The sequence below is a fragment of the Cupressus sempervirens genome, chromosome 11, assembly GCF_028749045.1.
Source record: "Cupressus sempervirens isolate cs-2001-9-10 chromosome 11, ASM2874904v1, whole genome shotgun sequence".
Lineage (NCBI taxonomy): Eukaryota > Viridiplantae > Streptophyta > Pinopsida > Cupressales > Cupressaceae > Cupressus > Cupressus sempervirens.
In genome coordinates this window covers 473,328,776-473,346,520 of record NC_143128.1, presented here as the reverse complement: position 1 = coordinate 473,346,520, position 17,745 = coordinate 473,328,776, and positions in this window count along the sequence as shown.

Below are 17,745 nucleotides of genomic sequence, written 5' to 3'. Positions count from 1 at the left end.
TTCTTGTAAAAACTAACCAGATAATGAAATTATCTTACCTTAGTAGCAGACCTTGGAGTAGGCCATTCCAAGATGGCTTTTACCTTCTCTGGATCCATTTTCAGACCTTCAGGTGATATAACAAACCCCAAGTAGACTAACTCCCTTTTTGGAAAGATACACTTCTTCAGATTAATTAATAGTTTCTCTTCCCTTAACCTTTCAAGGACACTACGAATATGCAATAAATGTTCTTCCAAAGTCTTGCTAAAAATTAAAATATCATCCAAATAGACAATAACAAATTTTTCAAAGAACTTCTTAAGTACCTCATTCATAAGCCACATGAAGGTTCTTGGGGTGTTCGTCAATCCAAAGGGCATGACTAACCACTCATAAAGACCCTCATTGGTCTTGAAGGCAGTTTTGCACTCATCTCCTTCTCAAATTCGTATATGATGATAGCCATTCTTGAGATCTATCTTTTTGAAGTACTGAGCTCCACTCAAGCAATCCATAAGATCATCCATTCTTGGCAAAGGAAATCGATACTTGATGGTTATCCTATTTATAGCTCAAGAGTCTGTACACATCCTCCACTCTCCATCCTTCTTTGGTGCCAGTACTATAGGTACCACACATGGACTCAGGCTCTCCCGAATCAAGCCCTTCCTCAATAGCTCCTGAACCTATCTATTTAGCTCCTCAGTTTTAGTAGGAGTCATCCTGCGAGCAGCCTTGTTAGGCAAACTAGCTCCTGGGATTAAATCTATCTAATTTCTAATTTTCTTTACTGGTGGAAATCCTTTCGAAACATTATCAGAGATAATATCTCCAAACTCACCTAGTAAATCTAAAACTTCAAGTGGTATTTCACTACTACCTTCTTTATCTTTCCTAGGAATCAAAGCATAACACGTACGTTGATGTTTCATGCCATCTAAAAACTTCCTTCCATCAACAAGACAAATCCTAACACTGCTACATACCTTTTCGCCTTCCTTTTTCATGGGCTTCAGTTTGTGCTGAACTCCATCCTTTGTTAGAGAGTATGTGTTTGCATGACCATCATGTACTGCATGCCTATCAAATTGCCACGGTCTACCCAATAATAGATGGCAAACATCCATTGGAATAACATCACAAAGAACTTCATCATGGTAACTTCCAATTTTGAATTTCACTAAACATTGTTCACTTACTAGGACCTTATGATCATCTTTCACCCAAGCGATCCAATAGGGTATGGGGGTGTTTCTACTTCTTGAGCTTCATCTTAGAGACCATATCCTCTGATACCAAGTTATCAATGCTACCACCATCAATGATCACATCACAACATTTATCCTCACACTTGCACCTAGTATAAAATAAAATCCTCCTTTGTCCTGGTTCAATCTCACCACTTAGTAGGACCCTTTCATTTACTAAAGTCTCTCCTCTTTTTGCATCCTTTGAATGTGATGATTGTGCATCCTCATCCAGATGAGCAACCCTAGCTTGACCCTCAGCTCTCCTATCTGTCCTTCCTTGTTGTTGAGGGCATTCAAAGGCATGATGACCTTCTTCATTGCAATGGAAATAGGTACCACAAAAGCCTCCTCTTTCTTGTCCACATCCTCTACCTCTTCCTCTCTGATTTCCAAAGTCTTGATCACGGGAGCGGTTGAAACCCTCATTCCTTTGGTTCCTGCTAGTACCCACATCTTCATTTTTTTTTGGGTTTCATTTCAGCCTCCAAATGACCTACCACTACCCCTTCCTCCTTGACCATGCCCTCTTTGTCTCCCTTCAAACCTCTTATTTAGCTTCTCTTCAACTCGCAAGGCAAACTTGTATGCCTCTTCAACATTGATCATTCTTACCAGACTTAACTCCTCCTGGATGCTAGGTTGCAACCCACTGATATAATGAGCAACCTTCTCCTTATTTGCTTTTGCATGCCCTGCTCTAATCAAAAGTTGGTAAAACTCCTCTGTATATTCTTGGACTGATTTTCTTGCTTGCTTTAACTCATGCATCTTCTTAAACAAATCAAGCTCGTAGTCAATAGGAATGAATTGCTTCTTCAATTTGTCCACCATATGATCCCACCTTGTGATCTTCTCCTTTCCTCTTCTATTTCTTTCTAATTGAACCTCTTGCCACCAGATTTTGGCATGGCCTTTCAGTTTGGCCTTTTCAAACTTAACCCTATCTGGATCCCTAATATCCTCATCCTCAAAGTATTCTTCTAGTTCATTGATCCAATCAATCAACTCATCTGGTTTCAAATTTCCTAAAAATATAACCACGTCAATTGTAGGTCTTTTCCCAACTTAGTAATGGCCCTAAAAAGCCTTTCCTCTACCTAATTCAAAACTTCCCCATAAAATTCCCCTTCTGGTCCAATTTCTTCTTCTTCATTTTCATCCTCACTTTCGTCGCTTGCAGCAACATTTGTTCCTCTAAAGAGCTCCTCCTGCAATGCTTGTACCTGCCTTTGGAGGGCTCTAACCTCCTTAGGATTAATAGCTCTGGCCCTTCCACCACGCTCTCTTCATGGAGGAATCTTCTTAATTAAAACCCACAATCACACAATCCTGGTGCAAACTGCCAGACAGTTGGCGCTTTGTCTACACACTTAGAAAAACCAGCTCTGATACCACTTGACGGGGACACAACCCAAGCACAGAATGGACATAGCAAGAAAGGGAAAATTTTATTCACTGTGTAAATATGCTATTACATTTAGTATAGAGAAAATATACTTCAAAACATGCCTTAAGGGCTTACAACAGTATAAGTTTGGAGATAATTTCTCCTTTTAGTACCTCCTCTCAAACTCCACTCTGAACTCCCTTTTACAATGCCAAAAATGTTCTTAAATAGACCCCGAAGGGTTAAGGATTAGGAATACATTCTAGAAAGTGATAGTAGGCATACACCAACCAAATAGAAGGCTCTAGAAGTTGCATTAGAAGTTGGCACAAAATTAGAAGAATCCAAAAATGGTAATCGAACTTTTGAGAGGCATAACTTTTGAACCGTAGCTCCGATTGACGAACCATTTACATTTTTGAGAAGCTCTTGAAATGCTCTATAGCCTTATGGACCAGCTTTGCTCATCTCCCATTTTTTGGCCCTTTTTGAGGTCATTTAATGCCCCTAACCTAACTTTGAAGCATTCTTAGGAGGTCTCTAGAAACTAAAAAATTGCGATAACTTTCAAACCGTGGGGCCTTTTGACCTGATTTTTTTTTGGAATGCTCTAAATTACAATGAAAATCATTCAACCAATTTACACCTTCTAGTTCACCAAAATTATGGCTCAATTACATACTCCTATTTTTGTGGCATTTACATGTATCCCAAGGTGTTCAAATACTCTATCCTAGAACACTGATAGTGGAACTCTGAGAGTTGGAACCTTTATTTGACCCAAATGGGTATCTTGAAATGAAAACACATGAAACAGAAACTAAGTCTAAGTACATTTTTTTTGGTTGACACAGGATTGCCCTTATACCTCTAGATGTTCCTGCATCAATGACACTCCTCTATACTAGATCCCTGGCCTCCTCTAGAGTCATTACTTCACTCTTAGGATCATAGGCCTACAACTTCTCAACTAGTTCCATCTTTTGTTGATCAGACTCTCCTAATTTCATCTTCAGCACAAGTTCACTTTGTTTTATCTTGTATAGGAAACTCTTGAATTCAATGGATTTGATGAATTCATCATCTTCTAGGAATTGCTAGGCTTGGATGACCCTATCATCTAACCTTGTTGCTGCTAGTTCCAAGTTTGTGAGAGTATTTCCTACTATATTTATTCTATTTGCTAAATAATTTTGTCTTAAGTAAGCAAAGTATTGACTACTCCCTAGCAAAATCTGTAATGTCCTCTATTTTATTTTAGGAGGGATATGGAAAATCTTTTGTCTTTTGTTTCCTTTTTCCATCCATGATGCCTAAGGGACATCATGTTCTTCTATTTCAAAGGTTACATCAATTTTAGGGCTATCAAGGCAAACACTATCTTCTTCTTCTATTGGGCCCTCGAGAAATTTAGCCATGATCTCAGCATGGTCTGCAACCATCTTCCTAATCATCTAAGGATAGGGGATATCCATATAAAATCTCATAAATTGGGGATCAATTCTTTCTCTACCCTTAAAACATCATCAAGCTTTGCTAGCTTGTCAGCTACCTCACCCTTTACTACTATGCTTCGAATGACATCCTCATGGGGTAATTCCTTGGTGCTTGGTAGTACATAGTTTCTCATTTCTTTAAGGGTTACCCTCATCCAACCATTAGGGTCATACATTCTCTAAGGGCCAGAGGAAAAATTATAGTGATGGAGGAAAGAATGAATCTGGTCTAGGGCCTCTTTTCCAATTGTAAAATCACCAATCCTAAAACACCTACAGAAAAAGGTTCCTCTATGCACTTTAGGTCCCCAGTATTCCCTATTGACCATAAATACTTGCCAAATAAATTCAATTATTCCTAACCTAAGAGGGATAAACTTAGGAAATATATGGGGTGGTTGAGGACAACCATATACTCTCATTAAAGAAAAAGTGGGAAATAAGAAAATGTCTCCCCAATTATGGTCAAGTCTCTTTGCTTTAGGAAGTAGGGTTGGTCTCGAAAGACCTTTTAGAATATCTAGTGCCCTAAAATATCCTAGATCTAACATTTTCATGATTACAACACTAAAATTATTAAAGAATGAAACAAAATCAAAGAAATGGTGATTACTATCCCATACCCATGTCCGTAGCTATATTGGTAGAGCTCCATTTGCATCAAAAGTGTGGTCAATGAAGTCAAAGCTGATATATCCTATTATTTTATAGAGAATCAGTGGATCAGTAATGAATAATGATAGAAAGTAAAGTCTTTTAAATCTCTAATCTAAGCTTTGGCAATATTTTCCTTCATCACCTCCAAAATATGATTGATGTAATCATACTCCCCACCATGATAGGAGTCTTGTACATCTCTTGCAATTATAAATTCTGCTCCATAGACCATATCAGTCCCATCCTTGCCAACCACCTTATGGACACCATATACAATTTTAACAAAATAATTCTTAAATTTGTCCAATGGCATCATTTTCTCAACCTTCTTAGGGTAATCACCCACCTCGTTTAAGTCCATGGGAATATGTTGCAACATAGATTTCCCAATGTATATCGTGATGTTTTCTTTAAACTTCCTCTATAAATCCTTTAAATTCATAGGCTAACCCATAGCTCCATCCAATCCAAAGGCCTCAATAAATGATTCTTGGTTGAGAGTATAGAGTATAGCTCCATCTCTCCTATGGAAGGACTTAGTGGATGGATTGTAGCATCAAAAAGGGGCCTTCATCAAGTCTACATCTATGAAGACCTTTGGAAATATTAATTTGGAAAGATTTTTCTTCCATGGGTTGCACACAGGAATTTTCTTCTCCCTGTTATAATAGAAGTATCTAAAAAGCTCTGAACCCGTAACACCAGGCCATATGGCATCTCTACATAGGGCATATGGGTCAATAAAAGCTTGATAGTTTGTAGCATTACCATTGGAAGAACTAGGAAAAATCTTTTTCCATTCTTTAGTGAATCTATTTGGTTTCCTTTGTCTAGTTTTGCCTCCTTTAGAGGTTGAAGTTTCTAAAGCTGCCATGTTTGAGGCCTACATCTCTTCTACTTCTTTGTCAAATATTTTTGATATTATGCAATTGAACAATCAGATATGAAAACTTCTTTGTTCTCAAAGGCTTTGGAAATAACAATCTAGAATGTACTGAAAACTCTAAAAATGCTCAAATTCCCTTTCTCTATGCAAATGGCAGACTATGATTGTGATAATATATGCAAATAAATGTTCACTTTATATTGTTGTTAACATGCTTGAAATACGATATCAACCCATTCTGTCAACTCAATGGAGCGTTGCCATTACTGCCCAATAATACACTTTTTGTACTCCACATAATTCTGTTGGGTGATGCGACGCGCTCCCGTACCCACAGGTGGTTAATTACGTGGTGTTCCATGTTCACTAACAGTCATGGCTTTTGGTGCAATGGAAAATGGGCCCTACAATTGGTATCAGAGCCTGGTTTTGGCCTGGTCATGGGTTCAAATCTCCTCGGTGCCTTTTCGACCCGTGTAAGCACTTGGTATGCGCGTCGAGGGGGAGATTGTTGGGTGATGCGATGCGCTCCCCTGCCCACAGGTGGTTAATTACGTGGTGTTCCATGTTCACTAACAGTCATGGCTTTTGGTGCAACGGTAAATGGGCCCTACAAATTCCCATTGGTTGAGAACTTTATTGTCATTTCTAGCTCAGAAAAAGTGACTTATCATTTTGATGTCAAAGTAGGGCTTACAATATTATGAAAATGATGATGAAAAGGCCTTTCATAGCACCTTATTGTTGCAAAAATGGTTTTATGATGTTACAAAAACCCTTAAAAAACCCTTGTCAATTAGTTGGGACCCATGGCAAATTTCTTTTATGATCTTATGATCCCTTCATTGTCACGAATCAGTCCTAACCTTTTCTCCTTCTACGATCTCATGACAAATAGCTTTGTAGCATCATGGCTTGACCTTCCTCTTCATAAGATCTTACGATCACAGTCTCTTTTGTTATTTCATAACATCACTGGTTATGTTTGGAACTCCTATAATCCTTTGATAATGGTTAACCCTTTGCACCATAGCATCACAATCATTATAATTTTATGTGTAATCTTACGATCATGGCTCCATTGTATCATCAGACCATATTTTTTTTTGTCATAAGATCTTACGATGAACCGTTCATCATAGATTCAGAGATCATCATATGCCACTTCAAAGTAATATGATATTTCCTTTGGTTCCACTTTTTCCTGAGTAGGCATAGACCTGGTATTTGTACCTCTATTTTGACCAATGAAAAACTAGACACATGTCTGCCAATGCACCATCACCATTTCTTATTTTGACATCCCTAGGATCTTTCGACTGTAGATTCCTCATAATATTGCAACACTCCATTATGTCTTTCATGATCCTATTATATACATTACTTTGTAATATTGTAGCATCCCTTTTTATTGCTCCCAATTCCATGGTGACCTCCCTTATTGTAATGTCGGGGATGGCCACACACTGAACCATTTAAAATTGTGACGCAATCTTACAACACAAAGGAAGACATAAGGTTGGAAAAACTAATTACACCATTCACGATAATGCAATGACACATTTATCTTAAGATCGTAAAAAAGAAAATGCTTTCCTACAATACTCTGCTAACCCCTTCATCATAACATCATCAAGGAATATGTCAAAGATAAAATGAAAACCCACTTAATTTCAAAAACCTAGGGTTAGGACTTAGATCAATTTCATGATTATTTTTGCAATGTGAGGTGAAATTCAAATCCTAGGGCACTAAACCACACACTTGGGACAATTGATAAAAAATAATTTGATCAGGGAAAAATATTCTAAGGTTTCTCCTACATATAGAAACAAGATAAATGTAACCCTAACAATCAATTTAATATTTTCACCATAAATTTGAAAATTAAGCTCAATGAAGATAGGAGCTATCAAAACCTAAGACTATAGATGAAGCATGCAAAGATGATCATTGGATTCAAGCAATGAAGAAAAAACTAGATCAAATTGTGAAGAATGACACATGGGAATTGGTTCCTAGACCAAAAGACAAGAATGTTATCGGAACAAAATGGGTATTTAGAAATAAGATGAATGAACAAGGTGAAGTTGTAAGGAACAAAGCTATATGGTAAGAAGGAATTGATTATGAAGAGACATATGCCCTTGTAGCCAGAATGGAATTAGTGAGAATGTTCTTGGTTTATGCAACAAATAAGAAGTTCAAAGTGTATCAGATGAATGTCAAATCTACCTTTCTAAATGGAGAGCTTGAAGAAGTTTTTTAAATTGACCAGCCTAAAGGATTTCCTTTGAAAAATTACAAGGATGTGGTATGCAGATTGAAGAAAGCATTGTATGGTCTAAAGCATGCACCTAGAACCTGGTATTCAAGGTTGGACAAGTATTTGGCAAAACTTAGGTTTACTAAAGGTATGATAGATGCTAACTTATATTTAAAAGAAATTGAGAATGGTTTGTTAATCATTGTGATATTTTTTGATGACATAATCTTTGGACACAATGATAAAGCAAGTGATAAGTTTAGTGAATAAATAGAGAATGAGTTTGAGATGAGCATGATTGGTGAGATGAAGTTCTTTCTAGGTTTGTAGATTTTGAAAAATATTGATGGAATTTTCATATCACAAGCTAAGTATTTGAAAGACTTGTTGAAAAGATTTGACTTGGAAAGTTGTAATCCTATTGGAACACCAATGATAACTAGTCACAAGTTATCTAGCAAAGTTGAGACACCTATAGTTGAGAAGAAGAAGTATAGATCAATGATTGGAGGTTTGCAATATCTAACTCATGGTAGACTAGATATAGAAAATGTAGTTGAGATTGTAGGTATATTTCAAGTTGATCCTAAGGAATATCATTATGTAGTAGTAAAAAGAATGAATATTCAGATACTTAAAGGGAGCATCTAATTATGGGATATGGTGTGAAAGATCAAGTGATTCAAATTTATGTGTTTATACTAATGTGGATTGGGTAGGCAGTATGGATGATAGAAAAAGAACTAGTGGTGGAGCATTTTTCCTTGGAGGAAGATTGATTTCTTGGCTAACCAAGAAACAAGATTGTACTTCACAAAGTATAGCTGAAGTAGAGTATGTAGCAACAACAAATAATTGTAATCAGATCATGTGGATGAAGTAGATGTTGAAGTATATTAGGATGGAATTTTTAGAACCTATTATTATATATTGTGATAATGCAAGTACACTAAGTATGTCTAAGAATCTTGTATTTCATTCTAAGACTAAGCATATATCTATTAATTATCATGTTTTGAGGGAGAAGTTTGCAAAGAAAGAAATCAAATTGGAGTATGTTAGTACTAAAGATCATATTACAAATATCTTTACAAAGCCCTTGCCTAAAGACATATTTGAGCACTTGAGATTTATGCATAGGGTTATGCCCCTACCTACTTAAACATAGATGATGCAGAGATTGCACCAATCTAGTGGTACATAGCACTATTTTTATACTAGACTAAATGTTGGTACTTCCTATATGGGGAGTATCTAAGATAAGTAGAGTCACTAAGGACTCTTGGTAATTGGTCTTGAATAGTGTCTTTGGACACTCAAGCTATTTTAAGACTTGGAGCAGATGATTAACATAATGAAGCCTTTTCCATTGATGTAATTGGGGGAGAAGTACATATGAAAAACATCATCTAGTTGAATGGGGAAGAGATAATTGAATGGGGAGAGATGAGCACATCTCTACTAGGGAGATTTTGAAAGATTCATGCAAATAAGAAGAAAATATTGCATAGAGAAGCACCATTTATGGGGGAGAGATTGGAATCTCCTATGTATAAATGAAAGTATTATTGATATCAATTAGGAATAATATTGAATGGGAGAGAAGCTGAGAGTTGTTAGTGTGTGAACAATTGATGCCAATCCTAAGAGTTGAAGAAAAGAACAATATTCTAGAAGATTTTAGATTTGATTGATGAAGAGGATTTGAAAAAAAAGAGAGAATAAAAATAGTTGCAATAGAGTGTTGTTTGGTATTCTTGGAACTTAGATGTTTTTCATCTATGTTTCCATAAATGTGAAAGGGGGAGATTGTTAGCTTGAATGTTGATGGTATTCCTTTGGGGGAGTATCCTAAACATTGGTGAGCATGTGGAATGATTGATATGTTGCATTCATGACTATGTTTATCATTGATGAAAATTTAGTATAGTTTTTGTGAAGAGTGGTAGAGTATTAGATAGAGAATGAGGTCATATAGATAGAGATTTGATGTTCAGGTGATGTTCTACACTATGTCCTGAGGTCAAGGTTAGTGTGTGTGATGTAAGTCAAATATATGTAGAAGATATAGTTGATTTGTAGAGAGAAGTATAGGAAAAGAGTACCTAATAAGATTTTTTGATGATTGGATTGTATCTCCTAACAAAGATAGAATTAGGATATGTGAAGTTATATAGTAATAGAGGGTAGTCTGATGATGATGTCAACAAGTGCATTAGTCTTAGAGTCATGCATGTGAGAAGTTGTAAAGACTATAAGATGACAATGTTGTATGATTTTGAAATAATAAATTATCTTATTATGGTCCTATTATAATTAATTGGTAAAGGGTCAAGGCCAACTCAAGGAATTATATTGAGGACATGGTATAAAGGAAAGATGTTTTCCTTGTTTGAAAGGTGTGTAGCAAGTGTGAATTGTGATTGGAAAAATGTGAAGAAGAGAAAAGTATTTGAAAAATGTAAGTTATCCAAGGGATTATTGGATGTGAAATTGGTGATCTGGTATTAAGATTAGAAGGTGCAAAAGTCTAATTGATAGGATAGGGGAAGAGGAAATAAAGTAAATTTCATTTCTATTATTCTACAGAAATAATACAAAGATCATTTGGACATTGGGTTCATTGGTCTTGCCCCTAAAGTTGTCTGGACAATGGGTCCATCTACCTTCTACAACTCCTAATAGGGTTGTCACAAGTCCTAAGAAGGCTATCACAAGTCCTAACAGGGTTGGAATCTCCTAATAGGGATTCAAAGTCTCCTAATAGGAACTGATATGTATTAAATATTTTTATTAACTCTTAACAAGGTCCATCCTCTAATAAGGAGTATTTATATTAGTACATCATCTTGTGGGTACCATCCCCACCAGAGTTTTCCCTCTGATCAATGGTTTCCCTAGTTAACATATCTAGTGTTATTATGTATCAGTATCTTGTTATGGTTGCTAATTATATTTCTCACATGGTTAAGGTTTAATAAGGTTGATAATTGTCATAACAGTTGGATACTTGATTCTGTCCCCCCTACCCCACTTCAGATATATTGGTGGACTTTGTATTCAAACACATCATTTCCTAAACTAAGTAGAACTACAATACAATGGAGGAAATGACACATAAGATTTATGAAGAAGAACATTTTTAGGCCAATAACATGGAGACCAAAAATAATTATAAGAAACTAAGAAGAATATACAAAATTATTGGTACAAACAATAGCACAAGTACAACATAACATGCAATGACATATAGAAGAAAAGATATACAAATAGAAGAATGTATACGACAGGGTGATCACTTTATCATTGTGCGCTCAACAAAGAAACAAGGATCATCTAAATCAATCAAATTAGAATATTAAAAAAAAATACAACATGAGAGAAAATACAACACAGGAACACAAAGACTACTATGGTAAATGAAGTCCACATAAAGCATTCTACATGCACCAACCCCCCCCCCCCCGCCCATCTCTTTTTGAAATGTTAGGTGGAGGATGACAACTTGCAAGATGAATGACATTCGTCAGAGTAGAAATCGTAGCCAGTTCTAATAAAGGACTTTTAGAGTCAATATTCTCATTACTAGGAGTGGTTCATGTCATTTAATTCTTTAGCACTACTAACAAGTTCATCATCTAGAGTATCTTTCATATCAAGATTTATAGAATCTAAAATATGAACAAAATCATCATGTTTATCCACATGCATAGTGTTACCTTGTTTAACTTCCTCCAAAGATTCATGCATGGTTTGGTCAAAGGAAGGTAAAGGTTGAGATGAAGATGCAATTTGAGAAGTAAGAGAATGAGCTTTGGCCTTAACTTTAGTTTGACAGTTCGTGTGACACTAGTAGGCATGTTGTTTATGAATGGTCTTACAAGATAAACTAGAAGGATTATGATCAACTACCATAGTTTCCAAAGAGGGAACAACAAATTAAGATACATTAGCTAAAGGAATATGTGTAGAAGGTAAAACAAGTTTAGAAGTAGAAGAAATAGATGAAATATGCAAGACAAGAATAGGGGAATAACCCTTAGGAAGAATAAGTTCCATGATATTGGCTACTTTGTATTTTTGATAATTTCTACAGAGATGATTGGGACAAGTAGGTGGTTTTCAAGGACAAAGTGGCCAATAAAAATCAATCTCAGCACAATCTCTAGGACATGGTGGCTTATAAAGGGAATGATTAATAGTGATAATGTTTCCATCACAAGGAAACTTAAGGAATTTATGAATAGAAGTAGCTACAACTTGTTTGGAAGAGAGCAATGGAATACTAAGCTTAACTTGAAATTGATCAAAAGAAAAAATAACAACAAAGGTTATATAAAAAACTTTCCCTAAAAGAGAGATAGGTAAAGTGATGGAGCCTAAAGGACAATAAAGAAAATCATTATAGGTATGAATCTATAAAAGAGTTGTATCATACGTATCTCTATGTATCCCTTTATTAAAAATGTGTTCTTCACTAACAACATTCATATTAGAAGAAGGATTAACCAAAGTACCACAAGAAGGGATATGAGAAACTCTAGTAGTTATATAAAGAGGATCATTAAGTTCCTTAAACATATCAGACTAACTAAAGCTAATAAGAGGTGTCTTTTTAAGTTTAGGTGGAAAAGAAATTAGAAGTTGAGTTTTTGACTTAGCATGGTTAACCACATGATTTTCTTCTTCTATCTTCTCATCATAATTAATATGGTGGTTGGAAAAAGAAGGTTGATTAATAACATTCATTGACTATGAAGGCAAAGGATTAGTGTAAATTTGCAAATTCTGATTAGGCGATGTTAGAATACTTTACAATAACTTGGGAGGGGGGGGTGGTGGGGGGGTGGTTGTGAATCAATTAGCCAAGGTCTAGATGTATAAATAAAACTTTTCACAGCTTAATGAACCACAAAAATATTTATCTTATGCATGCATCCATAAGATTATGAAAAAGCTTAAAACTTGTATGTTACTATCAAATTAACTTGCATAAATGTGAACATGAAACATAATAGATTCATCAACACACTTGACACAATGATTTGAGTGGAAACCCAATTTGGGAAAAACCACTAATAACATGCTATTCCTTTTCACTCTTCTAAAGTGATGCCCTATGAAAGGCCAACCATGTTAAAGGTTACAATACACACTGTTAAATGTGACCCTGTTAAAGGATTTTAATCACCTTGTTAGGAGTGAGCCTTATTAGAGGACTTTAGACCATTCACTTGGAATATCACTTGATTAAAGGATTTACAAATGACTATTAGTTCAACCTTAATCTAAAGGATTTACCCTAGACTGATATAATTATTAGAGAGTAATAGTAAGTCTTGATCTGATAATAACTTACAATTCTATTTTTAGATTATAGATCTATGTTTCAATCCTTCATTCTACTTGGCCTTCACACATTTTAGCTCTGGTAGCTTGTTCACCCTTCAAGCATTCATACCCTTAAGCCTTGTTTCTTAACATTCCATTACAGACTCTTCTCTTATGTCACTTGATGAAGCAAAGCCCTTGACTCCTTGTCTTCCTTAGGTTCTCGCACATGACAACCTTTTCTTTTGACCAGTCATTCCTATAAATAGGAAGTTAAGATCTTTTTTCGCTCATTCTCCATCATCCAATTTAGGGTTAGGATAGATTATGTGGGATACAATGAATCTATCCCACATTCCATATCTCTTTTAGAAACTTCTCCTTGAATCCTCTTTGAATTCAACTACAAATCATTTACCTTGAATTTTGTGCCACTAGCTCATCAATCTTATCTTCACTTGGTTCATATAATCCAAGAAAATAAACTTGTTGGCTCAGATCTATCGAATTCATGATCTTTTAAATAATGTAGCCACTCAACATTATCTTGCTTCTGATTCTCAGCACATACTATGTTGCTTAGCATCCTCTATAAAATCACTCAGCTCAAACTAAAGTTTACTCGACATCCATTATTCAGCTTGGCTTGCACTGACTTTTCTCGACACCTACTATCCACTCAGTCAAGCTTGGCAGACAAACTTTTTGTAACTTTTTCTTTTAAACTTTTTTAGTGTAACTAGTCTTTGTAACATTAAGTAGATTATTAGTACATCATGTTATCACTATCTTAACTTATTCTTGTACTGCTTTACATAACCATAACTCAACCTTTCCTCTAGGTGTTATTGTTACATCATCTTTTGATCAAATCATCTTCATCAATCAAATAAGTGATAGTACTTAAATCATATGAGCAGTTGTCTTACCAGCAAATAGTAGGTTTAACATCAGTGACAAAATAATGATCGAAACATATTTATCATACTTTGTTCTCAACAATCTTCTTCAAACAATAGTCTTCTTCAATCTCAATCTCAACAATCTCCCTCTTTGTACTTTTTCAATCTATTCTCAACAATCTCCCTCTTTGGCATTGATGGCAAACTAGATTGATCAACCAAATTGACTAGGTTAAAACAGTAAGACAATACCAAAAATAAAATAATTCCTTGTATTCAAATCTCTCCCTCTATTAGTAGCTTCCATCTTTTGAATAGGTTACAAAATTACAAAATTCCTCCTTATACCTTCCTTATTTCTTCTTGTGTCTCCCTCTTACTAGGTAGATGTCAGGATTTATTTATCTTTGTTCTCCTAATCAATAACTATCTCCCTCTAAGATCAACTTTAATTCATTCTTGTATTTCTCCCTTTGATCAATAAATCACTCCCTCTCTGACAACAATGCCAATGACTTGTCATCTTAACATGTAGATATATGCTCCTTCAATTTCTCCCTCTATCACCTTACTTGTGACTGATTTGTAGTGTCAACTCTTTGATTACTTTTGGCAACTCCTAAAGTAAGATCCTTTGTATCAATGTGTCACATATGAAAATCAACATTTTTGATGCATGGCACTCCTCTTGTTACTTAGATAGCCTTTGATAGGGATACCACCCCATTTTACCTTGTAGATACTCATGAGCATCATTAGGTAATGCTTTTGTGAAGATATTAGCAATTTTCTCTTTAGTGTTAACATATTCCATGTTCACCTCTTTATCATAAACTAATTCTCTTAAGTAATGATACTTGATTGCAATGTGCTTAGTTTTTGGTGTGCATCACGAGATTATTTGATATATTTTTGATAAGATAAATAGGTTTTATAGGGACCATGAAATCCAAAAGTAGCTACAAACCAAGGCTGATAAAAATAAAAGAAGCCCAGCTAGAAAAATCAAAGGATTCTTTGATATGTTGATAGCACTTTTATTATCACAATAAAGTGTCATTGGTTCTATGATCTCTTCCTCCATACCTTTGAGTAATTGTTTGATCCATATGATGTTTGTATAATTTACAAAAGTAGCAACATGTTTAGCTTCAGCAGTAGATTGTGAATTGCAGTTTTGTTTCTTGCTAGTCCATGTAACTAGCCTTTTGCCTAAGAAAAATGCTCCTCTGTAGGTGCTTTTTCTATCATCAATGTATCCATCCCAATTAGCATCAGTGTAGGCTCTTAATCAAATTTCTCATTTTTCTTATAGTATAGACCAGACTCCTCTATTCCTTTCAGATATCTCATTATTCTCTTTACAGCCACCAAGTGATTCTCCCTGGGATTAGCAGAGAATCTTGCAACTATCCCTACAGATAATGCAATACCAGGTCTTCTATGTACTATATATTGTAATTTTCCAATCATATACCTCTACAATGTTTGATTTACCTCAGCTGAATCATCATTCTTTAACAACTTGTGTCCTACCACCGTAGGTGTACTTACTAGTTTGGAATCCTCCAATCCAAAAGTTTGTAGTATTTCCTTGACATACTTTGACTAAGTGATGTATATAACATATTTCAACTGATATACTTGCAAACCCACAAAGAATTTGATCTCTCCAAACATAGACATTTGAAATTCTTGTTTCATTTTATTTTTAAAAGCCTTACATAAAACATCTTGTCCTCCAAATATGATATCATCAAAAAAAAATTTAGATAACAAGATACTTTTGTCTTTCTTTGTCTTCATGTATAGATTATTGTTATCATTAGTCCTCTCAAATCCAATCTTTACAAGATATTATGAAGTCTCTCATACCATGCTCTTGGTGCTTGTTTCAAACCATACAGAGCTTTGTGTAATCTACATACCATGTTCTTATTGTTAACATCAACAAAACCTTTTGGTTGTTCTATGTAAACTTCTTCCTCTAATATGTCATTCAAAAATGCAAATTTAAGATCCATTTGATAAAGTTTGAAACCTTTGTATGCAGAAAAGCAAGTAGAGTTCTTACTCCTTCCAATCTAGAAATAGGGACAAATGTCTCTCCATAGTCAATTCCTTCCTCTTGAGCATATCCCTTACAAACTAGTCTTGCCTTGTTCCTTGTGACTTCACAATTTTCATCTAGCTTGTTTCTAAATACCCATTTGGTGCTAATCACAACTTTGTCTTTTGGTCTAAGAACTAGAGTCCATGTTTTATTTTTCTCAAATTTCCATATTTTATTTTTCTCAATTTGTTCAATCTCTTCTTCCATGGCTTTACTTGAGTCCACATCTTCTAAAGCATCTCTCATTGATTTGGGTTCCTTCATGCTCAACAAACATGTATCATTTCTCAGTTTATTTCTTAATAATTTGTGTAGCAGGATGATGTCTTTTGACATATTTGGACAATCTTGGTTCAACTCTTATTTCTTCAATTTGTCTTTTAGCTTCTAAGTCACTGTGTACATCTTTATCAAGTAGTTCAACATCTCTTTTATGTACACTAATCTTAGAATCAGAATGTACATCAACTTCATTTTTTAACTCTGCATCTGAATGTAGCTCAGTTTATGAATGCAACTCAACATTCACAATATGTGACTCGATAGTCACTAAAACTTGTTTTTGGTTTGTAGCTTGATTTGCAGCATCTTCTTCAGTAGGCATACCTTCATAAGAGTATACAAATGATTTGTATTCTTCTAGTTCTTTCATAGATTCAACTTCATGTACTTCTGAATATTCATCAAAATTTATGTTTGCACTTTTCACAACTTTGTTAGTGTTAGTATTAAACACTTATAAGCTTTACTTCTTATGGAATATCCTAAGAAGATAACTTCTTCACTTTCTACATCTAGTTTACCATTCTTGAAGTCTTTAAGAATGTAACACTTGCTTTCAAATACCTTAAAGTGTTTTACATTGGGTGAGTACCCATACCATAGTTTAAAAGGTGTTGAATGCGTACCTTTCTTGACTTGCACATAGTTCAAGGTATAGATAGTTGTACTTACAACTTGTCTCTAGTATTTCAAAGAAACATTTCTCCATCATGAGTGTTCTAGCATAGTCCATTATAGACCTGTTCCTTCTTTTAGCAATTCCATTTTATGGAGGGGTTCTAGGTGTAGGTGTCTATCTTTTGATTCCTCTATCATTATAGAACATCTCAAACTCATTTGATGTAAATTATCCTCCTCTGTAAAATCTCAAACACTTCAAACTTTTACTTGTTTCCTTCTCAAATCTTGCTAAGTACCACTTAAACATTTGGAAAGCATCAAATTTTTATTTTTAAAATATAATTGTCATCATTCTAGAATAGTCATCAACAAATATCATAATGTACTTATCTCCCTTGTAGATTTTCACATTAATTGGTCCACAAAAATTAGTATGAACAATCTCTAGTATTCCTTTAGAGGTATGAGTTTACTCTTAAAATTTGACTTTATCATTTTACCTAACTAACATTGTTTGGATATTATATTTTCAGGCTTCTTCAACTTGGGAAAAACTCTAACTTTTTCATGTT